Source organism: Eptesicus fuscus, chromosome 18 (genome assembly GCF_027574615.1).
Source record: "Eptesicus fuscus isolate TK198812 chromosome 18, DD_ASM_mEF_20220401, whole genome shotgun sequence".
NCBI classification, from domain to species: Eukaryota; Metazoa; Chordata; class Mammalia; order Chiroptera; family Vespertilionidae; genus Eptesicus; species Eptesicus fuscus.
The window spans coordinates 46,291,492-46,316,715 of record NC_072490.1 but is presented as its reverse complement, the minus strand read 5'-3'; the positions used below and the strand labels follow the sequence as shown (position 1 = coordinate 46,316,715).

At 51.9% G+C, this 25,224-nt stretch overlaps 1 long non-coding RNA gene across 1 annotated transcript; it reads right to left on the bottom strand.

Annotated features, from left to right (window-relative positions):
- Positions 1 to 3,416: 3,416 nt before the first annotated feature.
- Positions 3,417 to 19,004, bottom strand: LOC129147155 (uncharacterized). The gene is made up of 3 exons (XR_008554499.1): positions 18,828 to 19,004; positions 4,096 to 4,158; positions 3,417 to 3,443 (listed from the first exon to the last, which is right to left on the bottom strand). It is a non-coding gene; the product is annotated as an uncharacterized LOC129147155 (long non-coding RNA).
- Between the last annotated feature and the right edge of the window lie 6,220 nt (positions 19,005 to 25,224).

The window sequence follows — 25,224 nt, the reverse complement described above, 5'->3', positions numbered from 1 at the left end:
CCTGGCCAAACGCAAAGTCCTCATTGGTTGTTCATCATTCATTCCACCAGCACAGGCTGGGCACCTACTGGGTCCCAGGGTCCCAGGCAGCAGAGACCAACCAGCACCCAGGTCCTGTCCTCGGTGCACAGCCCAGCAGTAGAGAAAGAAGTCCCCGGCGATGACAGGGCAGGTGCCAGGTGCTCTCAGAGGACCCAGGGCACAGAACGGGGACCTCCAAGGGAGAGGACAATCAGGGGAGCTCTCGGATGCCCACGCTGTGATCTGAAGAATGAAGAGGGTTAACAGGCCAGGGGGGCGGGGGGGGGCTGGGAGCAGCTTCCGGGGCCACACCAGCATCCCGGAGGTCTGCGGGGCATGGCCCGTCCCAGGAACTGGGAGAACCTCGTGGTTTTCCAGCTCCTGTTCCCGAGCCACGTGGAGCCTCCTCATCCCCGGTTCTGGGGCAGGGACTGCTGTGGGGCTGGTTCAAGTGGGGCCGTAACTCCCCTCTCCCCCAGCTACCCCCCTGCTGGCCCTGCCTCCACACCCCCAACCCCAACTGTGCTTCTGCCTCAGTCTCTTGATCAAGAACTTGTGTTTTCTCTCCTTCCTTTTGCTCAATTATTCAAAGTGGAGGTGAGAGAAAGAGAGGGACTGAGAGGCAGAAGGAGACAGCGATAACGACAGGAAGAGGGGTCCCCCGAGAGCAGAGGGAGGAAGCCCCAAACCTGTCCTCCTGGCCTCACCTTCCGTTCTTTACTCCCAGGTGTTTTAATGCCTCCAGGTAAGAAAGGGGGAGGAGCCAAGAGGGCCCACTCAACCCCCCTCAGGCCGGGGCCACACCTCCCTCCTGGATGGGAGAGAGAAGGACATTCCTTTCATTCTTTTTCGTTGCCCCACGCACGACCTCCTAGTGCAGGCCTCCCTGCCCACTGACATGAAAGTCTTTGCCTCAGGGGTCCTGAGTGACCCCCGGCGAGACCATCGCCCTCCCTGGGCTCCAAGTTTCCACCCCCACCTCCCCCACCCCATCAGGCTTGGCAGCTGTGCTACCCCATGGGTGAGAGGTAAATGAGTCAGGGGGAAAGGAAATGGGGAACCCTCACCCCCAAAAGATGTAGGGCACATGCAATGTCCTTAGCCCCTCTCAGGAGCCTGGCCTGGGTTGTCTTCCCCACTTCACACTTGTAATGGAGTCGGGAGAGATCTCTGAGTTAATGCAAGGCGGTCTTCAGATTCCTCCCACCCACACCGAGGGCTGCAGGGACCCCACACAGCACAGCCCAGCCTTGGCCTACACCCACAAGAGGGACTGAAACCTCCCAAATGGTTCAGAAGCTTAAGCAGCCACAATTCTGCTCAGGCCTCTATCCTCATCTGTAAAATGGGTACTTCTTAAAGATAAAAATAAGAACGCCTTCCTGCCCAGCTAGTACAGGTCAATGGTTGAGCATTCACCCATGAACCAAGAGGCCCCAGGTTTGATTCCCAGTCAGGGAACACGCCTGGATCTCGGGCTCTAACCCTAGTAGGGGCATGCAGGAGGTCACTGATCGCTGTTTCTCTTTCATCCATGTTTCTATTTCTCTATCCTTCTCCCTCTCTCTCTAAAATCAATTTTTTAAAAACATTTAAAAAAATAAGAAGAATGCTTTCCAATAACTGAACTCCCCCAGAAACCTCACCACAAACCCAGCTTCAGAGGTATGAGGTCCCCGTTCACCAACGCAAAAACCCCGACAGAGAGGCTGAGTTCACCGCTCAAGGTCACAGTCAGCGAGGACCAGGGCTGGGGCTTGAGCCCAGATACATCTGGCTCCTCAGCCCACATTCTCAGTGACTTGTTTTTCAAATGTCAGGATGAAACTGCATCTCAAGCCAGAATAAATCTCCACCTTGCTGGGTCGAGCCACTAGCCCGCGGTGGCTCCAGTCCCGCTGGGAGCAGCGCTGGAGAAGGGACTGAAAGTTCAGTCGAATTTAATTTCCATCGTGAAAGGGCTTGGAGGTGGGGCAGGAGGGGCCAAATCCAAAGCCGGCTTTTGAGGAGGCAGAAACCCAAAAAACGCCCTCCCTGGGCCCCAGGGATCTGCTTTCAGAACACTGTGTCTCTGAGGCCTGTGAACAGGGCCTTTGTTAGCGAGAGATCGGATCTCAGGGCCCGGGGCGGAGAGAAAGGGCCAGGAGCTGGGGCTCTGCTTTGTGATCTAAAAATCCAAGAGGAGGCCAAAAAAATCAGCAGGCCTGTCCAGGGAAACTGGGAGGGCCCGGCTTGGACTCAAGGAAACGCAGGATGAGGCCTGGGGCGTCCCAGAGGGCTGTCACACACAGAACCTTTGAAACTCGGGCAGAAGCTGGGTGGTGATGCTGTTCTGAGGGACCACCAGGGCCTTTTCCTGATGCGCCCGAGCTCTGGGGAACACTTGGGGGTCGTTTGGGGTATTCAGTGCGGCACGTTCATGGCAAATGCACGATGTGGCCAAAGCACCGCTGGTGGATCTTCCCTGTGCCTCCCCGGGACGGGCTCCCTCGGGTCTCAGCTCAGAGAGGCCCCCTGACCCCTCCAGCTAAAGCAACCCCATCCCGGTCCCTAGTCCTGGACTGGCTTCTCCGAGCTGACCACCATTTGGTTCTGCCTTTAACTCCTTCACATCTGGTTTTCCCAACCAGCATTCCGCTCCGTGGGGGCAGGGACCTTGCCTGTCGCTCACGCTGGATGCTCTGAGCCCAGCACAGGGTGGACATGTAACAGGCCTGAGTGAACCCATGGCTGCCAGACAGGGAACTCACTCCTCCACTCCACAGATATGCCCTGAGCATCCACTTGGGAGCCAGATGCTGCCCCGGGCCTGGGGCACAGAGGGCAGCCCAGCCCCAGGGCCACTCAGCTGCTAGTCTGCTCAGGGAGCCAGACGGCACGGCCGCCATGAATGGCTGGCAGGAGCGGGTTAGGAAAGGTGCCTTCCTCAGCCTTCCCCGTCAGCTCCCGGGAATCGTAAGATCACATTGCATTCTCCATGTGGACGCCAGCGTGGAGATCCCCCAAGGACCAGCTGCCCCCTTCCTGGTGCCTCTGAACCCTCCTGCCCAGGAGCCTCCTACCCTCAACAGCCCGGGGGCAGAGGAAGAAAAAGCAGGATCTCAAACTCATGCCGATGTCGTTTCTGCCAACCAGCAGGCTGGGGACTTGACTGTCCCTTGGCATCCCTGAGAAGAGCCAGTCTGGCCCCTGGCTCGCCCGTCACAGCCTCCAGGCCTGCTCAGGGCCACGCCGTCCAGGCAGCCCTCGTTGTGGGCAAGCACACGCTGTAAATCCCAAGGCCTGCGAGTTCCTTCAGGCGGGACTCTCCCGGGAACCGGCTTCAGCCCTGGCCCCGCGGAGGTCCCACTGAGGTCACTCCTGAGGTTAGTTCTTGTCTTTCTTCCACTTGGGTGCTTTCACACAATCGGGTCCAGGCTTTCCTGGAGAAAGAGTAGAGAATAAGCTGATCCTCGCGTAAGATCTGTCACACTCTTCCTCAGAGATGATTTGTGGATAGATGAACAAATTTGTGTTATAATTATTAAATTCTTTAAATCATTTGAACTAAATATTAGTTACAAAAGACTACTTGGAAAATATGCATATGTAGGGTCCGATGAAGCATGGCCAACAAACACCCAGGATCTGACCACTTAGCTAAAGAAAAAGCCCCTGAGTACCACCTGGGAGGAGCCTGGGGCCTGCCCACACCTCCCCCCCCCTCCCTCTCTGAGGCCACCTCCCTCCCGGCCTGGGCACAGAGCCCTACAGTGTTGAGATTCCAGCTCTGCATAAGTGGGCGTGGGATGTGGCGTCTGCAGTTGCCTTTCTCCGTTTACCATGTGTTCCTGAGGGTCGTGCACGGTGCTGGGTGTATCTGAAAGGTGTGTGCAAGGTCAGATAGTGTCTCACTGTACAAATGTGCCGCGACCACCTAGCCACACTACGGCTGGGGGCGCTCGGTTGTTCCCCGGACTTCATCGTGAAAACGTTGCCGTGGGCTTCCCCGTGCGTGTCTCAGAGTGTCCGCGTGTCTCCCAGGTGTGGACCAGGAGGTGGGACTGCTGCGTCTGAGGGCACATCCATTCTTACCTGTCAGGGGGCCAGACGTTACCTCTACCTCAGGGTCGGCACTGGGCCTGGGAGTAAATCAACCTAAGGCAGATTGACAGGAAAAAGGCTTACAGGGTTTTTCTTACGTGGGAGTCCCCATAGGAGAACGACACCCCCACAGTGAAGAGACCCGAGTTATTACCCACCAGGTTGAACAAAAAATAGCAACTGAGGAAAAGTAACTGAAATACCATCCTTCGCACCTTTGCTAGAAAGAGCCAAACTGGTGATAATAAGTCACCTCCCACCACACTGTCTGTAATCAGCTGCCCCACATTCTGAGCAACGTTTTCTAGTTTCCAAACATCTTCACTTTTGTAAAGCTCATAGACGTACATTGGTATCTCATTATGGTTTTGCTTTCTTTGTTGAAAACGGCAGACTTGGTTTAAAAGATATGTTTAGAAGCCTATACATCTTTTCAAGCACTCACGGAGCATGTACAAATACTCCACATGCTAGGTTCCAAACTAAGTCCAGGTACCAAAGAATCAGACACACCATCGTGGGTCAACAGCATGATTAAAGACAATAACACAAATAAAAAAGAAACTGAAATATGTTTGGAATATATAACACTTGTAAATTGACCAAAGAAAATATTCAGGACGATATTTAGACCTGAATGGTAATAAAAATACCATAAATTGAAATATGTGGGATGCAGCTAAAATGACATTTAAGGAAACGTTTATAGCCTTAAATGCAGATAGAAAAGAAGGCTGGGATTTAATGAGCTAAATGTCAAAGTTAAGAAGTTGGTAAAAGAACAATAGAATACAGAAGTAAGGAAAAAATGGAGCAAAAACCAAAGAAGTGGAAAACGAATGTATAATAAAATCAATATGGCCAAAAGTTGTAAAAGATAGTAGAGAATGATGTGGCAGACTTTATGCCTGTAAAATTTTAAACTTCCGTAAATTACAGGCCAACCCGCCCATGGACATTGATGCAAAAAATCCCCAGCAGGACTCCAAAAGCCCGCCCAGGACCTGGCGGCACGGGGACTGGTTTGAGCCCTGTCACCTCCCTGCGAGTCTGCTCTGAGCCCGAGCAGCGGAGGGGTTCACGGCTCCCTCTCCTCTGGATCCTGCCACTTCAGAGTGGCCCAGAGTCCATGGAAAGTTCCAGCGGCAGTTTTTCCAGCGACGTCTCAGCCAGGCTCAGCCAGGTGGACACTGGAGAGGGAGGGTGACTTCGCTGGCCCAGTCTGCAGCACTCCTCTGGCCCTGGCCCGCTCCGCCCCAGCCAGAATCCTCCGGCCGCAGAGCCCTGGCTGCCTCCCCGGGGCCACGGGCTGCAGGGAATCGTGGTGCCTACAGGAGCTGAGCCAGAAGGCTGTCAGGTGTGGCATGAAGACCTGGGACTGGCCATAAGGACTGAAGCTTCCTGCCATCTGCCTCCTGCCTGGCAAAGGCTCCACCATCCCAGGACTTGGCAGCTGTGGAGGCTGAGCACCTTAGGAGGGATGGGCCAGGTCAGAGAGCAGGGCCTCCTCCAAGCTCACCCCTCACAGGGAGGTGATGGCCCAAGGGTACCCAACCCTAGGCATCAGGGAAGGCTTCCCGGAGGAGGTGCCATCTAAGCCGAGCCCTGGACGGGGGAGCCAGACCAAGAGGAGGGTGACAGTATTCCAGGTGGAAGGGAAAGAGGCCTTGCCACCACTCAGGGGACTGCAGGCAACTCTGGGCAGGGCCAGGGCAAGTGTGAACGCTGTAGGATTGAGAACAAAAGGGGCAGAGGTTGATGGGGGCTGCAGAACCAGGCCAGGGAGCTTGGTATGGCAGGCCTGCGGTCAGCAGTTGGAGTCAGTTCTAGCATAGTATTAGGAGCCTGGGCTGTGACGTCAGGACTGTGGTTTAATTGCTGGCCCCCCTACTCACTAACTTTGCCACCTTGGCCACCTCCTTGGCCTCTGTTGGCCTCAGCTTCCTCATCTGTGAAATGGGTTAGTAAAAGAACCTATTGGACACAGTAGGTACTTGGCACTCAGTAAGAGTTCAACCAAAGGCTATTATTTCTGTTGTTATTTTATCTGGCCAAAGAGTCAGCCGCTCGCTTGGGCTGGAATTCAGGGGCAGTCGTGACTGGTGATACGGAGCTGCCAGCCATCAGCAGCATGTGTGCTTCCAAAGAGACTAGAACTGAAGCCCAGAGAGGCAACGAGGGAATGGAGGTAGAGCCGTAGAAACAGATCCCTGAACTCCTCCCACTGCGAAGGGCGGGAGTGGAGGGTCACGCAGAGTTGCGGCCTCGGTGAGAACAGATTCCGTACAGCTGCTATTCGATCAAAACAAACCTGACCCCACACAGGGCAGAAAGGCGGGTGAGAATAGGGATGAGGAGAAGGAGGTATAGCTGATTTGGTTTTTTCCTCTTTATGTTCCAAACTTTCCGCAATACTCCATTTCTCTCATTTAAAAAAGTAAACTTTGCTCCTATCCTTTTAAAATACCTTTTTATTCTTTACTAGAGGCCCGGTGCACGAAATTCGTGCACGGAGGGGGGTTGTCCCTCAGCCCAGCCTGTACCCTCTCCAATCTGGGACCCCTCAAGGGATGTCCAACTGCCCGTTTAGGCCCGATCCCTGGGCAGTCGGACATCCCTCTCACAATCCAGGACTGCTGGCTCCCAACTGCTTGCCTGCCTTCCTGCCTTCCTGATTGCCCCTAACCGCTTCTGCCTGCCTCTCACAATCCAGGACTGCTGGCTCCCAACTGCTTGCCTGCCTGCCTTCCTGATTGCCCCTAACCGCTTCTGCCTGCCAGCCTGATCACCCCCTAACCACTCTGCTGCCAGCCTGTTTGCCCCCAACTTCCCTCCTCTGTCGGCCTGGTCACTCCTAACTGCCCTTTCGTGCAGGGTTGATCACCTCCAACTGCCCTCCCTTGCAGGCTTGGTCCCTCTCAACTGCCCTCCCTTGCAGGCCAGGTGCCTCCCAACTGCCCTATCCTGCTGGCCATCTTGTGGTGGCAATCCTGTGTCCACATGGGGGCAGGATCTTTGACCACATGGGGGCAGCTATATTGTGTGTTGTAGTGATGATCAATCTGCATAGTACTCTTTTATTAGGATAGAGGCCTGGTACAGGGGTGGGGGCCAGCTAGTTTGCCCTGAAGGGTGTCCCTGATCAGGGTGGGGTACCCTTGGGGCGTGGGACGGCCTGAGCGAGGGGCCTCTGGTGGTTTGCAGGCTGGCCATGCCCCCTGGCAACATGGTATCTGGAATTTATTTTCCTTCTACAATTGAAACTTTGTAGCCTGGAGCAGAGCCAAGCCTGGGGCTCCCTCCGAGGCCCGAAGCCATTTGTTTTGGGGTTATAATTGAAACTTTGTTGCCTTAAGCGGGTGAGACTGCCCAGGGTGTGCGGAAAGCTTTGCTTCCCCTGTTGCCGGCGGTAACCCTGGCCTGCTCTCTCAAGCTCCATTCTTCCGCCATTTGTTTGAATTTGTTTACCTTCTATAATTGAAACTTTGTAGCTTGAGTGAAGGCTTAGGCCTGCAACGGCTGGCAGAAAGCTTGGCTTCCTCTGTTACCTAGGAAACTTTGCTCACTGTGGCTGTAGCCATCTTGGTTTGGGTTAATTTGCATGCTCGCTCTGATTGGATGGTGGGCGTGGCTTGTGGGTGTGTCGGAGGTATGGTCAATTTGCATATTTGTCTATTATTAGATTATATTGCTCATAGAATGCATTTTTGTAGGAAAATCAGAAAATACTGATCAGAAAAGGAAGAGAAGTAAAATCACCCATCATCCTTCCATCCAATGAAACCACAGCTAACACGAGGTGCGGACGCTGGCAGATCTCTGCCCGCCCCCTCAGCTCCTGTGTCGTTAGAGCTGCGTAATGACTTCCTCTCCACACTCCGCGACTGACCATGGGTACCTTTTCCTTTTTCATAGTTGCATTGTTTTCCACTAATTTGGACAGGCCACAATTTGCTTGGCCAATCCTTGATTTGGGGGTATTTGGGTGTATTTTTTATTCTTTCGCGTCCTAGTAGATGTATTTTGGTGCGCATCCTTTGTCCTTTCCTTGGGATAACTTGCACGTTTAGGCTCATGGGTGGGGGACTTTGATACAAAATGCTGTGTGTACATGAGGTCGTGCAGACTTACCAAGAAGAGGGCGCATGGCCATGTCCTCTCTTTAAGGGAGCTGGTTTCCCAGGTCTAGAACCTGCACTGCACGGGACACAACCTGCAGAATGTGGCCTGTCGCCTCCCTTTCTTCATTCTCATACAGAGCACTTGGGCCACTCAGACCACAGGGCTTCAGACAACTTCGTTTCAAGGAAATAATAATTTCCCACTTAATTGGTAATTATTGTGTGCCAGGCACCATCAGAGTCCTTTACACGGACCATCTCACAACAACTACAGGGAGTCGGTGCCCCTGGGATCCCCATTTCACAGCTGGGAGACTGAGCTCAGAGAGGTTAGGTGCCTTGTCCAAGGTCACACAGCAGGTCAGTGGTGAACCCAGGAATCAGTGCCCCTGCCTCTCCCAACCAAGTTGTCAAGGCCCTGAGCTGAGTGTCCGTCAGGGACCTGCCTGCAAACAGGAGCTGCAGAAACCAAGAGTATCTGCCCGAGGGAAGGAGCCGTCCAGATGGGCCAATGCCACATGGGCCTGGCTGGTCCTGCAGCTGCCCTGCTCCACCTCCCCCTGCTCAGAGCAGCACCCTCTCTGCGAGTACAGGGAGTACAGGGCCGGGCCACTGTGAAAACCCTGCTGGTTCCTCATCCTGACAGGGAGGGGGAAGCAGAGTGGATAGAGTGTATGTTAGGGACTTTGGGGCATGACCCCTCTGCCCTGCCACCTCCTTTCACATTGGGGCCCGTGTCTGCAACAGCTCAGGCCAAGGGCAATACAAAGCAGCCAACGCCACATTCCGGGAAAGACCAGTTTCCTGGAGCTAAACCAGCCCCCGCTCTGCCCACCATTCAGGTGGAAAGGGAGGTGGCTCTTGAAAATTCAATACATCTTCTGGGAATAGCAGTGGTAAAGTTATTAACAGCTGGATTTACTGAGCATTTTCTATGTCCCAAATCTATGCTAGGAGCTTTATGTTATCTAATTGCACCCTCTCGGCAACACTTTTATTATCCCCATTCTCCGGAAGGGAAACTGAGGCTTGGAGAAGTTAAGAGATGACAGAGCTAGGAAGTGTCAGAGTAGGGATCAAGACAGCTGACCCCAGAATCCACAGCCTCTCCCTCCACCACTCAGCAAACCCAGGGAACTTGGGAGAAGTTCCAAGTTCGGGCTTCTGCTCTCCAGACAGTGAGCTCCCTCAGGCCTTCCTCATATGGACAGGCTCGGCCGCATGGGTGAGGGATCCTGCATCAGACAAACCTGGAGTACAGTCCTTGTTTGCCACCTGCCAGCTGTGTGGCCTTGGGAGAGTTACCTAACATCCCTGGGCCTCGGTTTCCTCATCTATGAAGGGGGGCGAAGAGAACCATTGAGTGTGGCGGCTGTGCGCAGCGAGATGACTCAGCACAGTATCTGCCCACAGTGTTGTACCTGATAAATGGAAGTGGTGGCCACCAGCGCTGCTGTTACTTCCATCCGGCCGTCTCCTCTGGCTCATTACAAATCAGTCTCCAAACGGGAATGGCCTCGGGCTGTCCAGCTCCCAACTCGGAGTAATGATGATGGAACAGTCGTGTCTGTGGCTAAGGTGTATGGACTGCACTCGGTGTGCCAGGCTCCCGATCTAAGCGCTTTACGTATTCACTAGTGAAGACGCAGCCCGGGGAGAGGGCAGCAGCTTCCCCTCCGGTCCTCCAGGGAGGAGAGACCGGGATTGACAAGCCAGGCCCGGCCAGCCCCTCTGTGCACCAGGCCGGCGGCAGGGGAAGGTCACAGATGTCCCTACCAGGGGCCTCCAGCCCTCCCCCCCCCCCGTGGGCCCCACATCCAAGTCTGGGGCCTGCGAAGTGGCTTTCCTTCCCCATAACCCCTCAGATGGCTTCGAGGGGGGACTCAGAGCCGGGGGTTGTCGCCAGAGGGCTGGAAACAGGAAGAAGGATGCGGCGGGTGCTGGGGCCCAGGGCCTAGGGCCTAGGGCAGTGCCCAATACAGGTTTCTTGACCGACTCTATGTGAGGGTTCCATTTTTAGAGCACAGTGGCTCAGGCACTGGGCCCTCCCAGCTGTCGAAGAAGCCTGGAAGGATATATGCCAAATGTGAATCCTGATTATATAATAGGGAGGGGCATTGGGGGGCTATAATGGTCATCTTTGTGGGTTGTGGGGTTTTTTGTACTTTCTTTATAGTCCATAGTGAACAAGTATTAATTTTATGCTCTGAAGAAAACAAACTTTTCTGTGAGTTTAGAACTCATCCCATTTTACAGAAGAAGAAATGAAGGCCCATAGGACAAGGAGGGGGTGGCTAGGACAGACCCAGGTCTGCCATTCCGTTCCCTGCACCCCCAGGGAATGTGGGCCCTCAGGCCTGTGGTCCCCTCCAGCGGCTGCCTGGTGAGGCCTGGGTTCTCCTTTTCCCACACTCACGCCCTGAAAGCGCGCCCTCCCAGTCCTGCCAGCTCCCCATTTCCTGAGAGAGGGATCCCTGCAGATCCCAGGAAGGTGCCCAGTGGAAAGAAATACATGTGACCCCCCTCCAGCTCCACAGACTCGCTGCTTATTCATAAATAAAAGAATGCCCAGGCTATTTTGGGCACCTGTAATTTTCTACTTGAATAACCAGGGAAGTGGCTGCCTGCCCACTTCTCTGCCTGCCCACGGCGCCGGAACAGGGGAAACGCGATCTCCCCTGGCGTAATGAGATCTGGGGCCAGGCCTCACTGCTGATTTCCTTGCCTTTGCCCCGTTCCAGAAAACCCAGGTGTCCCTCAGGCTACCTCCTCGGGGGTCTGGGGAGGGAGAATCCAGGCCAGGTTTGGAGGCCATGCACTAGGTGGTTCCTTCCAGGTGCAGGAGGCAAATCCCAGCTTTGCCACTTGTCAGCTGTGGGAATTTGGGCAAGTGACTCAACCTCTCCGAGCCTCAGTTTCTTCATCTGTAAAATGGGAATAGTTACATCACCCTGCAGATTGGGTACAGTTGAGGGGCCTGGCTCATATGGTTGTTGTTGCTGCTGCTGCTGCCATTTCAGGTATGAGGAAGGATTCTCAGGCTTCAACTGGCTCTAATGCTGCCTAGATCTGGGCTCTTACGTAAGTCAACTCTCTCCTTAATTATTTTAAGAAAAACATATTTTTTTCTATTTACCAAAGCAATCCATGATAGGTGTCAAAAAACTTATAAAAATACAAGAAATTTTAAAATCATGATAACTCTTAACTGCCACTATTTATTGAGTACCTACTCTGTTCCAGACCACGTGCTAGGTGCTTTCCATCACTAGCTCCAATTCTCTCAAGTCTGCACCTGTTTGCAGATGAGAAAACTAGGCTCAGAGAGGTGATGTGACTCATGTAAGGTCACAATGCTGGTAAGCAGGGCAGAAATCAAACCCAGGTCTCTCACTCTCCACAGCCCATTGCACTGGTTTTCTACTGTGGTAACAAATTATCACGCTATCAGCAGCTTCAACACTCTTTATCACGATTTCCATGGGCTGGAGTCCTGGCCTGGCATAGCTGTGTCCTCTGCTCAGTCTCACAAGGGGCTGGCCGTCAGGCTGTGTCCTCATCTGGAGGCTCAAGTGGGGAAGAATCTGCTTCTGAGCTCCATCAGTTTGCAGCAGGATTCATTTCCTGTGGTTATAGGACAGAAGGTCCCAGATGTTGGGTGTTGGTTGGAGCCTGGCCTCAGTTCCAGAGGCTGCCAACAATTCCCAACACGTGTGCTTCAGTTCCTGACCATGTGCTCTTCTCAGCATGGCTGCTCACTTTACCAAGTCAGCAAGGAGAATCTCTTGCTTGTGCATGCTGGCAAGACAGATGCACACACACACACACACACACACACACACACACACACACACATATAAATGAAAACATATCCTATATAATAAGAGGCTAATATTGATCAAACCGTGAAACGACCGGTCACTATGATGCGCACTGACCACCAGGGGGCAGATGCTCAACTAGGAGCTGCCCCCTGGTGGTCAGTGCGCTCCCACAGGGGGAACGCTGCTCAGCCAGAAGCCTGGCTCACCGCTGGCAAGCATAGCGGTGGTGGTGGGAGCCTCTCCCACCTCCATGGCAGTCAGACATCCCCCAAGGGCATCCCAGACTGCGAGGGGCTGAGGGGACACCCCCCAGTGCATGAACTTCGCGCAATGGGCCTCTGGTACTACCATAATTGTGAGAGTGACAAGCCACCACCTTTGCCATAGTGTATTGTTAGAATCAAGTGAAGACAGAGGGAACCTAGGTGTGCGCTGGACTTTGACTTCTGGCCATGATGGAGGACCAGGTACCAGACCAGCCCTCCCACCAAAAACAACTTAACTCTTTACAGAATAATAGACAACTGTTGTCAGGCAGTGGAGAGCAGACAGTGTGGAACAGGTGCTGTGATTCTGAGGGGAGGAAAGCTCCTCGGTGAGCCCCCTCCCCTCCTGGGCTCTCCTGGGATCATTGCACCAGCATGGCACAGGGCAACGGACACCCCATAGAGCATGGCAGTCCCTCTGAGCTTAGGAGGCAAAGATCAGAGTTTGGGGCACTGGGGGAACAAAAGCAGAAGGAATCTGTGGGAAAAGGGGGACCCCAGAAGCCTGTGTGGGGTCCCAGGACCCAAAAGTCTTTGTCCAAAATCTAGGGTTCCACGTGCCTGGGGTGAGACCCTCCAAGGTTTACCAGATATCCGCTGTTAGGAGCTGGGGAGTGAAGTCACTACAGGTCAAGCAGTGCTGGGAGTCATTGGAGAGACCTTCATCCCAGGCATCGAGCTGAACCAGAAAGGCCATGCCTTCGGAGTGAGGACCGAGCTCCAGTGTAGGGGCTGCTCTGGACCTGCCCTAACAAAGCCTGAAGCCAAGTCCTTCAAGGTCCTTAGAGGGGAGAGTCTGGAAGTGAGTCCTGCCAAGTTAGGAAGGCTTGGGAAATAGCTTGAACTTTGCATGAATCCTCCCTAACGAAGCATAAAACTAAGCCCAGGGGATTTCAAAGGGATCCGCCAGTAATTGTACTGCCTGCAGAAACAAAGTGTAACACTCTTCAGAAGACGAAAACAGATCCAGTCTCTAGAATACGTCACATCCCACATATAGTATATGATCAAAATTGTCTAGACCTACAAAGAGACAACAAAAGGTGATCTTTAGTCGAGGGGGAAAAAAGGCAGTAGAAACTGACCCCAAGATAGTGCAGAGGTCAGGTTAGCAGGTGAAGATGCTAAAGCCCCTAACCCCTGGTTGGGCACATAGTAGATGCCTAGTAAATGCCAGCTGCTCAGCTCCATTTGAGCAAAGTAATCATCTGTCCCCCACAAAGGCTTTGAAGCCCAACGATGAGTAAAGGGAAACTCAGCCAGTCCTCACACACTGAGCGCCTGCTGTCTCACCATGCAGTAACGAGAGAGACGAATCAGGACCCCTCCACTAACTCACTATGTGAGTCTCTCAACTCCTTGTGCTTCCGGTTCCCCGTTTACGTAATGGGGAGAGTGGCCAGGTCATCCCAAAGGGCCCTTTGTCCCCAGGGTTCGGAGTTTGTCTCGCACAGAAACTGTTTCCAGCCAGGATACCCTCCAAGCTGGGGCCCAGAAAAAACAGTCAGAGAAGGAATTGGATCTACTTCAATCCCCGGCAGGAAACACGTGCCGGGATGTCTCTCTCCCAGGTGTCATGCATGGGTCTGTGGGCAGAGCCCGAGCTCCTTCTCCAAAGGAACCTTTCTTGAGAAATGTCTCCTAGCAACCAGCTCCACCAGCGACAACCTTCAGGGACCTCTGCAGAAACACAAAGGCTTTTTGTGGCTGCCTTCTTCAAAACCCCACGTTGGACTGCTCATCAGCCAAGATACCAATGGAAACACAGAGAGTAGATGGGGGAGAACCTGGGAGGGGGGGCAGGGGATAGTGGGAGGATAGCCAATCTCCCCCCGACCTCCCTGCTCGGTGAAATGACCAGCAGTCTCGTTTCAGAGCTCAGAGCAAGGGCTTCAGACCTGAGTTCAAAACCCAACTCTATCTCTTATAGTTCTTTAAGTTTCCCGAGGGTTTTTCGGGAAAAGCCGGGGAACCTGGGGCAAGTTATGTAACCTCTCTGAGCCACAGCCCCCCTCCCCATTTGTAAAACAAAGATAGTAATATGAAGGAGGTTGGTGCTCCACCTGGATCCCCTTTACTGATCCCGCATACCCATCCCCCGCCGTAATTAAAGAATTACATTGGCTGCTAATCGCTGCGCTCTTCTCTGAACAATGGCCCTTGGCTGAGGGGAGGTGCCTCACCCAGAGATCCCTGGGAGGTTGATGCCATCTCCCTGGTTATTCCTCCCCATCGTCCCATCGCCAGTGGCCAGCCTCCTGGCCTCGAGGGGGCACAGTGCTGTGGTGTCATGCACAGTCCAGCGCTCCCCATGGGATCAGGCTAAGACTAGACTTCGGCTGAACCCACATCTTTGCTTAACTTCTCTTCCCGCTTCATCCTGCGTCCCTGCCTGACTCCTTTACAGATTTCCCATGAGAGCTCTCCCTCGATGCACCCCTGGCACCAAGTCCCCACTGCAGGCTCTCCTAGGAAATCCAGAGACATGAGCGTGCCTGTGACCCAGGCCACTGTGCGGACCCAAAGAAAGAATGTGCTTGAAGTGCCAGCCAATGCCTGGATGCAGCGTGTGCTCAGTGCATGGACCTCATTATCCTCCTCCTCTTCGTCGTCACTATTGTAATCACAGCCTGGGATCGGAGGGGCTTCTACAGCAGACAGGAGCTGGGGACAGTCTTGCATTTAGACTGGCTAATACCGCTGAGACAGAGGCGTCGCTTTCTAAACTAAAATATTAACAAATTACTTGTCCTATTATGATAGCAACACAGGTTCATTGCCAAAAAGAAAAACCCTCGGGAAACTTAAAGAACTATAAAAATGAATTAATGACTAAATGCTGTGAAAAAAATTTCCCACCATTTAAATATAATCACTGAGGAGATTCTCATTCATATCCTTCCAAACATTTACTACGTAAATTCACATTATATACATATATAGACACACATAGACACCTATATCTACATGCAAACATATATATTATTTATAAGTGTGTATATATGTAACACTACATATGTAATAATACATATAACCAATTTTGTTTCCAAAAAGCAGAACCACAAATACTATTCTATAACCTGTTTTTCCCCACTTCTGTGGGCATCTTCCAGGTTAGTAAACACAAGTCTACAGCATCAATTTTAGCCACAGATTGCTATATTTTATAGCGATAACACCGTTTATTTAGCCAGTTCCCTGCCTCTGGACATTTGCCTTGTCGCCAATCTTTTTGCTGTTATGAACAATGCTGGATAAGGCACCTCTTTGTCCACATACCCTTGTGCATTTGCTCAGTTATTTCCTTTCAGCCATTTCTAGAGGTGGGATAGCATCGACCTGAGAAAGCCAGTTTCCTGCTAGCGACCCTCCCTCCACGACGAGTGCACCTGTGTGTCCATTTACCCACACCAGGTATCAACACTCCAGCACGAGGTACCATGTTGTTTTAATTTCCGCCCATCTGATAGGTGAAAAAGAATACTCCATTGTTGCCTGAGTGTGCGTTTCTTTGGTTTCTGGGGAGGCCAAGCATCTTTTCTTACGTTTGTGGGCCGTTTGGATTTCACCTACTGGGACCCGCCATTGTCCGGTCCTTGGCGAAGCCCTTCTGGGTGTCTCCTGCCTTCCCCCTCCCCCACCAGAGCCCCAGGCTGTGGCTCCCTGGGGTGCTCTTTCATAAGCAGCAAAGCCCTGCTCCCGACTGGGTTGGCCTCCCAGGGAGGAGAGGGTTGGCCCTCAGCCCCAGCAGCCAGCCAGGGCTGGGGTTAGTGGGGATCAGTTCCTTGACCTGCAGCTGTCCCCTGGCTACGTCCCCTCTCCTGGCCCTGTCCACATCCCTACCCCACAGAGACTTTAGAAACCAGAGCTGCTTAAAGAAAAAATCGGTTTTCTCCGGAACTCCAAACCCACCCAACAAACACATTCCAGGGGTGATTGCTAGCATGACTTAAGGAGTCTTTTCAGAAGAACATAATAGAACATTCCTTTGAAGTTCAGTGCTCCTGAGAGGTTTTAAGTGACATTGTACATATGCAAAGATCTATTACGGTTTAAAATACCCCAGCCATTGACCCCGGGTTCTACTGGTGAAAACAGCCCCTCTGGGTGAGTGCTCTCGTCCACGTACAGAAGGACGTGTGTAAAGTGCTCCTTGAAACATCACTCGCAACAGCAAAATAAATGGTTAACAACCTACATGTCCAGCAGGAAGGACCTGCAAAATTAGTCATGAATGACCTTCACCGGGAAGCACTGTGCAAACAGGAAGATAATGCGGTAGATCTGAACCTGCACATGTGGGAAAATGCCCTCGAGATTTCTTAAAGTGACAGGAGCAAGTTGAAGAATAATGCATTTAGTGGGGTCTCTTCTGTGCGTTTCAAAAGGCTAGATTGGCATTGTTCTAGGTGTTTATGGAAGTGGAGACATATCCTGCATGAGGGCATAGGAAACTACTTACAATGGTTTCATCTGGGAGGGGGTAGAGTATTTAGAGATTTTTAGGTCAGGCTTTATACCCATTGGCATTGTTTAAATTACCAGTATTACCATAAATATGCTTTACCATTATATAAAGAAAAAACATAAAAGCTTAACAGTGAGCCCATAATCCATAAAAGCAATTGTGGTAATAGTATGACCACTAAATAGCTTATCAAGTGCCAATTCTGCGTATTCTCTCATTTCATCTTTAAAGCATCTTATACATGAGGAAACGGAGTCTTGGGTTAAGAGACTTGTGAAGGCCACGTCTGAGTACGAAGCCCTGGCTCTTTCCACGGGCGTGGTTCTGGAGCCCAAAATGAGAGCTGGCTCTGGGGGCGCTTTGTCAGGACCTCCCCAGTGCGTCCCTCCTGGTGGGCTCAGTGGTTTCCCACGAGGGCAGCTGCTCAGTTTTCTGTGCCCCGCAGTCTTCTCCTCCTGACCGGACCCCTCAGAGTGGCCCTGTCCAACAAGCGACTTAAATTAATTAGAACTAAGGAAGACTAACACCTGGTAGCACGAGCCACATTTCAAGCGCCACATATTCTCAGGGGGCCAGTGCCTACTGAATTGTCAGCACAAATACCGGACTTTTCCGTCATTGCAGGACCTTCTGTTGGACAGCACTGCCTCGTCACAGCTTTAGAGCCAGCAGGAGGCCCCCACCTTGCTCTTCCACTCACGGGGTGAGCTGAGCAAGTTATGTAACCTTTCCGAGCATCCGTGTTCTTACCGATAAAATGCCATCACACTTGAGCTACCTCACTGGGCGGTTGCAAGGATTCCTTGAGATCATGCCGTTTGCACGGTTAGCCCAATGCCTGTCACGTGAGCCACCTAAGGGTAGCGAGGAGGGTAGGAATCTGCAGGCAGACAATTTCATGACCTTGGGCAGGGCACCTCCACTCTGAGCCCAGCCTCCTTCTCTGTAAAATGGGGCACATGGGTCCATGTTAACTATTCTGCCTTTAAGAATTAGCTTGGCGGGGGGGCTGGCCCGGCTGACTCCACAGAGAAGGGTTCCTTTACTCAGTTTCCTTTTCTGTGAAATGGGTGCAGGCTCTTGCCACGACACACACACGCATGCACACACATGTATGCACACACTCACATACCCCATTTGTGAATGGGATATTTTTTTATTAATACTTTTCTTCCCACCTTCTAAGTTCTTCTGGCTGGGCTAATAAGCAAATTAACAGAGACAGATGAACAGGAGAAAATAAAAATTTAATACATGCGCATGGGAATGGACATGGACATGATAAATCCATAAAAATTCCCAGAGACAGGGAGGCAACACTGGGTACATAAGACATGTTGGACAAAGGAAAAATGGGCGGGTATTAGACTTCAGAGCGAGAGTGCGCCCACTCTCGTACCTATTTACCTGTATCGAGGCTCCGAGTCGGACTGCCTCATGGTTGCAGGGCTGCCACGTGTTAGCCGTGTCTTAAGCTGTCCCAGGCTCAGCTTCCTTCCTCATCTCTGATTCAGGAACCTCACTCTTCCCTAATGGTCAAAGGACCATTATGAGGCTTAAGTAAGACCATAGGGGTAAAGTCTCACCACAGGGCCCAGCCATAGGGCATGCTCAATAAACGTTTGCTACAATTATTACGTTGGTTTTCCTTTACTAAGCACCTATGTGCCAGCAACTATGCTACACATTGAAGACACCCCTGAATAAGCCACAGTCTCTGTTCTCACAGTATTTACAGTATATTGGGGGGTGAAAAAGACACCCAGAGACACACCTCCCTCTGATTCACTCCAGGTTACAAGGACAAACACTCTCACATCCCACCTCATCTCTCCCAAAGTCAGAACTCGGGCCCATCTATGTGCATAAGCTGTAAGTTTGCTAATACCTCCTGCATCTTCACCACCCATCCAAGGCATTATGCACAGAAGTGACCTCAATGTTTCAAAAAAAAAAATCTATGTTGTGAAGATATCAAAAGCACAACACATAAACTGATACAATCACTGTTGACGGTATCTACTATAGCTAAACATTCACCTACCTTATGACTCAGCAATTCCACGGCTGGGTATTTGCCCAACAGAAAACACACTGTGTTTACCCAAAAATTCATAGAAAGATGCTCATAGCTGCTTTATGAGTCAGAGCCTACACTGGAAACCATCCAAACGTCCATCCACAGGAAGACAGACAACCACACCGTGATGTAGCCGTAGGATGGGGTACGACTCAGCAATAAAGAGAATGACCTGCTGATACAGGCAACAACATTGATGAATCTCAAACATGCTGCTGAGTGAAAAAAGCCAGACTCCAAAGAATACGTTTCATGATTCCATTTATATGAAGTTCTAGAACTTAGACACAGGGAGCCCTCCGGGGTGCCGGGAATGCTTTATGTCTCAGTCTCGGAGTGGTTGTGTGGGTGAACACATATGGCTAACTTCACAGAGCTGCATACTTGGAATGAGTGCACTTCAAGGATGTGTGCTATACCTCCGTTGTTAAAAGTTTACAAACAAAGCAAGGTCCCATAAGTGTTCCTTAGTGCACGCATCTTGTAGGGAAGACTAAGGAGGATTTGTGATGGGTCCATGGTCCCTTTGACACGTCTCAAACAGAGGCATCAGCCTCCAGAAGCAAAGTGAGCAAGAGGGGGAGATAGACTCATGGAAGGTCACCCAGGTCCAACCCCGAGAACATTTCCGCAACAATCAGGGCATGAAAAGGAAGCAGGCGGTGGCCACAGGAAGGACAGGAGAAATGCAAATGTCTTTGGCCTCGGCCAACAGTGGGCTGTGTTCAGACATAGTTGGGTCCATTGTACAATATACAATAGCATCTCCTCCGGTATTGTATTGTGTGTGCTACCTCTCACGAACCAAAATGATAACTAAGCCAGCATCTTCCAATCCCTAAACGCTGAGAACAAATGAGGATTGGCTGTATTTCTCAGCACAGTCCTTAGAAAAGACTACCCATTACCTGTAATACGTCAGCAAAGATCCAGGTGGCTTTTCAAATTAGCTTCGCCTTCACAGGGGGCTGCGTGCAAGTGAGCGTTTTCTCCTCCCCGAGATCCAGTCATTAAAGGGACAGAGGCCTCTGGTCACTGAGGTCTTACTGACATAGGTTGCCCTGATTTCCCAACCAGTCTTTCATGCAAGGGCGGGGTGGCGGGCATGCAAGGCACAATTGCTGGAACTCTGGTTCTGGGAGCTGCTCCTTCTGCAGCCCTGGCTTTGTGGTGCTAATGCTGCCCTTGGGACCCACCCCCCTCCCCAGGTCTGTGCGGGGAGACATGAGAAGAACCCCTGAGAACCCTCTGAAGCAGGTCCTTTTTCTATGTCCTGGAATTTTCTTCCACAGATGAGGTTACTGGTCCTCTCAATGCCTTTGTTAAAAAACACAAAAGAGGCTTGGCCAAATCCCAAAAAACACCCTCCCTCCTCTAAGGCCTCCTTTGTAGCAGAGCTCAAAGTGGGAGCACCCTGGAAAAATGTCAGGACCCCAGGCCCTTCTACCCACCCTGAGCAATCCCTGGGGAGGCAGCAGGAGGCCTCCCTCCATTCTTGCTCTCCGTGGAATTAGCCACTTTCCCTACATAGCCCAGAGCTCCCCGAGTGGGTGCATTCATTCATTCACTCACTGCATTCATTCTTTCAATAAGTTGTAATTGGGCATCCAATCCAAGCCCAGCTCTAGACTAGGCCCTGGGGAGACAGCTACAAACAGGCCAGAACAGTCTAGTTGAGGAGCTGGTGGTGAATATTAATATAAGGGAAGTCCAGGGTGCTGTGGGAGCACGTGATCAAGGGGACCTCCTTGAGGATGTGGCATTGCAGCCCAGCCTACAGGGTAAGGAGTAGCAGGCAGAGCTGCTGAGTGCATCCTCATAGAGGAAACCACTGTGTATGAGCAGGAGTGAGAGGCAGCATGGCTTTCAGGGAACCCAATAGTCCTTTTTTAAAAAATATATATTTTATTGATTTCAGAGAGGAAGGGAGAGGGAGAGAAATAGAAACATCAATGATGAGAGAGATTCATTGATCAGCTGCCTCCTACACACCTCACACTGGGGACTGAGCCTGCAACCTGGGTATGTGCCCTGACTGGGAATAGAATCATGACCTCCTGGTTCATAGGTTGACACTCAACCACTGAGCCATGCCAGGCGGGTCCCAGTAGTTCTTGGGACTGGAGTATGGAGGTGAGGGAAAGGAGCCCCATTTCCTCACTGAACTTCCCTCATATGACTGCCCCTGTGTCCCCTCCCCTCCAGCCACCTTGGCCACCATGCTGTTCCCTTGCTGTTCCATGCTCCAGCCCCAGGGCCCTCGCTCTAGCTGTTCCTTCTGTCTGTGACACCCTCCCCAAGATCATCTGTTTGACCAACTCCCCCACTTCCTCCAAGGTTAGTGCTCACCTCTCACCTTCTCAGTGGGACTCTGTGCAGCCAGTTATTGGCCCATACTGCCCTGGCTTACCACTGACTCCCCCACCCCCTCTCTAATTTCCCTTTGGTCCACAATACGTCACCTTCTAACATACTATCCATTTCACTTACTCATCATTGTCTCTCTTCCCCACTAGAATGTCAGCTCCACAAGGTCAAGGACCTTTGTTTTCCTCACTGAAGCATCCTGAGCCCTTGAACATTTGAGGAAACAAATAGATGAGATTTGAGAGGCTGGCAGGGAGGGTCCAGGTTGCAGAGGCCTTGAAGGCCAAGGGAAGGCGTGTGAGTCTGATTCCAAGTGCAAAAGGAAGGCACTGAAGGGTTTTGAGTAGGACAGGGTCAGGGTTTGAGTTACATTTTAAAAGCTTGCTCTGAAGTTTATGTGGACCATGACCTGAAGGAGAGCAAGCTACTGCAGGCATCCAGGCGTACGGTGGTGGGGGCTCAGCCAGGCCAGGGTGGAGGCACCTGGAGGACTGGATGGATTGAAGAGATCCCAGGAGGTGATCCCACCATGCCTCAGTGACCTGAGGACTGTGGGTTTCAGAAAGACAGGGCGAGCAGACCCCCAGCTCCGGAGTGACAGGGCCGAGAGCCACTTGCTAAGCTGGAGGTCCAGGGGATGCACAGGCTGGGGCTGGAGTGGTCCAGAGCTCTGTTTGGGCCACTAAGCGTTGGGCCTATTAGACTCTCAAGTGGGGATGTCAGGTGGCCTGTTGGGCAGCGTTTAAGCTCACGGTGAAAGTCTGGGCTGGAAACACACGTTTGGGGGTCGTTGGCTTAGAGCTGTTTTTAAAGTCATCGGTGTAGAGGGAGGAAAGAAGGCGCCCAAGAACTGACCTTGAGAGGCAAACCCTGAAGCCTTCTGAGTTGACCCTTGAAGGAGAAGGAGTTAGCCAGGAAGGTGGGGAGAAGGCAGGCCAGGAAGAAGGAACTGTGTGGATAAGATCCCAACATAAAAAACACGTGACTCTCAGTACTCTTCAAAATTATCAAGGCCATCAAAACCAAAGAGTCTGGGAAACTGTCAGAGCTAAGAGAAGCATAAGGAGACATGGCTTTAATTATTAATAATATATCAAAATTAATCCATTAATTATAACAAATGTACCCTACGACATGCATGTACAACTACATACATGTAAAATCCTATCTAATAAAGAGGTAATATGCAAATTGACCATCACTCCAACACACAAGATAGCTGCCCCCATGTGGTCAAACATGGCCACCCCTATATGGACACAAGATGGCCACTACAAGATGGCCAGCAGGGGAGGGCAGTTGTGGGCAATCAGGCCAGGAGGGGAGGGCAGTTGGGAGGGACCAAGCCTGCAAGGGAGGGCAGTTGAGGGCAATCAGGCCTGCAGGGAAGGGCAGTTGGGCGGGGGACCAGGCCTGCAGGGGAGGGCAGTTAGGGGCGATCAGGCCTGCAGCGGAGGGCAGTTAAGGGTGACCGGGCCTGCAGGGGAGGGCAGGTAGGGGCGACCAGGCTGGCAGAGGAGGGCAGTTGGGGGCGACCAGACCTGCAGAGGAGGACAGTTGAGGGGAACCAGGCCTGCAGGGGAGGGCAGTTGGGGGCGACCAGGCCAGCAGAGGAGAGCAGTTAGGGGCAATTGGGCCGGCAGGGAGCAATTAGGCGCCGATCAGGCTGGCAGGGGAGTGGTTGGGGGGTGATCAGGCAGGCAGGCAGGTGAGCGGTTCAGAACCAACAGTCCTGGATTGTGAGAGGGCTGTCTGATTGCCCATTTAGGCTCGATTCCAGTGGGATCGGGCCTAAACAGGCAGTTGGACATTCCTCGAGGGGTCCCAGATTGGAGAGGGGTGCAGGCTGGGCTGAAGGACACACACACACACACACACACACACACACACACACACCCATGCATGAATTTTGTGCACCAGGCCTCTAGTATTAATAATAGAGAAACTGGGTGTGAGGTATAAGAAATTCTCTGTATAATCTTCTCAATTTTTCTCTAAGTCTAAAACTGTTCTAAAAAGTAATCTATTTTTTAAAAAGGGTATGAGTCTCATAAATACCCCCCAACACACACAAACACACACACATGTGCACTCCAAGGACATAGTAATGTGCTTCTCTGGGTAGTATGAGTGGACAGTATGAGGATTTTGACCCTGCCCAGTCCTTTCTGTAGTCAAAAGACTCAGGGACATTGAATATTTCCTCACTCCTCCCCTGCCAAGGAACAGAGAGGCTCACCTCCACCTCCTTTCTTTCTGTTCACAGAAAGAATACTCTCCTCGGGCCATATTTCATAATGAAAATGAGAAGCAGAGACTAAATGGCTCAGGTAAGTCAGATCCACCTAGGATCCCTGCGGGGGGGGGGGGGGGGGTGCAACCTGAGTTAATCCTCTGGGAATGCTGTCAATGCACATTCCTTAGTCACAATTTTCCTGAACCCCCACCTTGTTCAGTCCTGGCTTGGTTTCCCCCCTGCAGCGTTGGTGCCATCTGGGTTCAAATTCCAGTTCCACAACTAACTAGTTATGGGATCTTGGGCAACTCACTTGAGCCTATTTCCTCATTTCTAAAAGGGCCATAACCATACTTTATCGAAGAGTGGATAAAATGAGATGAATGGTAAATTGAATGCAATTTCATCCTCCGAAGAATAGATATGAGATAGAGAATGCCAAATGTCTGGCATGGTGCCTGGCACGCATGGCGGCTGGTTGTTGATGACAGGCATGGTCAGTCCGGCCAATCAGTGAAGTCCCTGAAGATCCAAGTGTGTCACTCGGGTCCCTGGGGCCCAGGGTGCTGACTGAGGATCAGGGAAGTACAGGGATCTCTGAATCAGGGCAGAAGCTGGGACTGGGCAGTGGCCAAGGGCCAGCCAGAGAGGGCTTTGCAGGCAGATGGCCTGGGAGGTATCAAGGCTGGAGAGGACTCAGAGGCAGATGGAGGTGATACTGTGTGGCTGAGGCCCCAACAGCCAGCTCAGGATTCCCTGGCCCACGCAAGTGCAGCCTTAACAGATGCCATCCAGTACCCTGGACAGCTCCAGGGGGTGATCCCTAGGTTTGAGGGGCACTAGTTTGTGGGTGGAGACTGGATTGGGTCTTGGCTCCCCCATCTGGCTGTGTGAGCAGGAGCCAGTCACCTCACCCCCTGAGTCTCAATGATCTCATCTATAACTTGAGATAACACCTGCCCTTCAGCGCTTTTGTAAAGAGTCCATGAAATAACAGAGCAGCCCATGTCTGGGTCAGACCACTTGAGTTTGTATCCCAGCTCCACACTCTGTGGTGGCAGAGAAATTGTTTAACCTCTGTGAGCCTCAGTTTGCTCATCTGCAAAACTGGAAGGCTAACAGATGCTAATTCATAGGGTTGGGAAGATGAAACAAAATAGGACATCAAGCACACCGTGGAGACTTGCTTTTTGTTTTGGAAGAGAGCACAGCACCCAGCACAGTAGATAATCAACAGTCAGTTTCTTATACAGTATCCTCCAGATCCGCCTGGTTGACTGCCTCTTCGCTTTCAGATTCTTTTGGTTGGTCCTCCCATCTCTGCTGTTAAAAGAGTCCACAAAGCCAGAGAAGTCAATCTTGTGCATCCACAGGCTTCCCACCACAACCCTCCTCCCCCGGTGAAGTCCCCTGCTCCTCAGTGCCACCCACCCCAGATGCCCTGGAACACTTTTTAAAATACCAGTATATCGTGTTCGTTCTGTGCTAGCCACTGTTCTAAGATATACCAGTTACCCTCACAACCCTGTGAGCTAAGTACCCACTTTACAGATAAGAAAACTGAGACTTTGCGAGGTTAGGTAATTAAATCGTGGGGTCACACAGCTGTTAATTGGTGGCGCTGGGTTCCGATCCCAAGGATGGCACCTCAGAACCCCACACCTGCTTGTTGTGCAAGCTCTCAGCGAGGCCAGCGGCCAGGGGAAGGAAGCAGAGTAGGTGGGAGACCACCTGGGAATCAGGACACCCGGCTCTCGC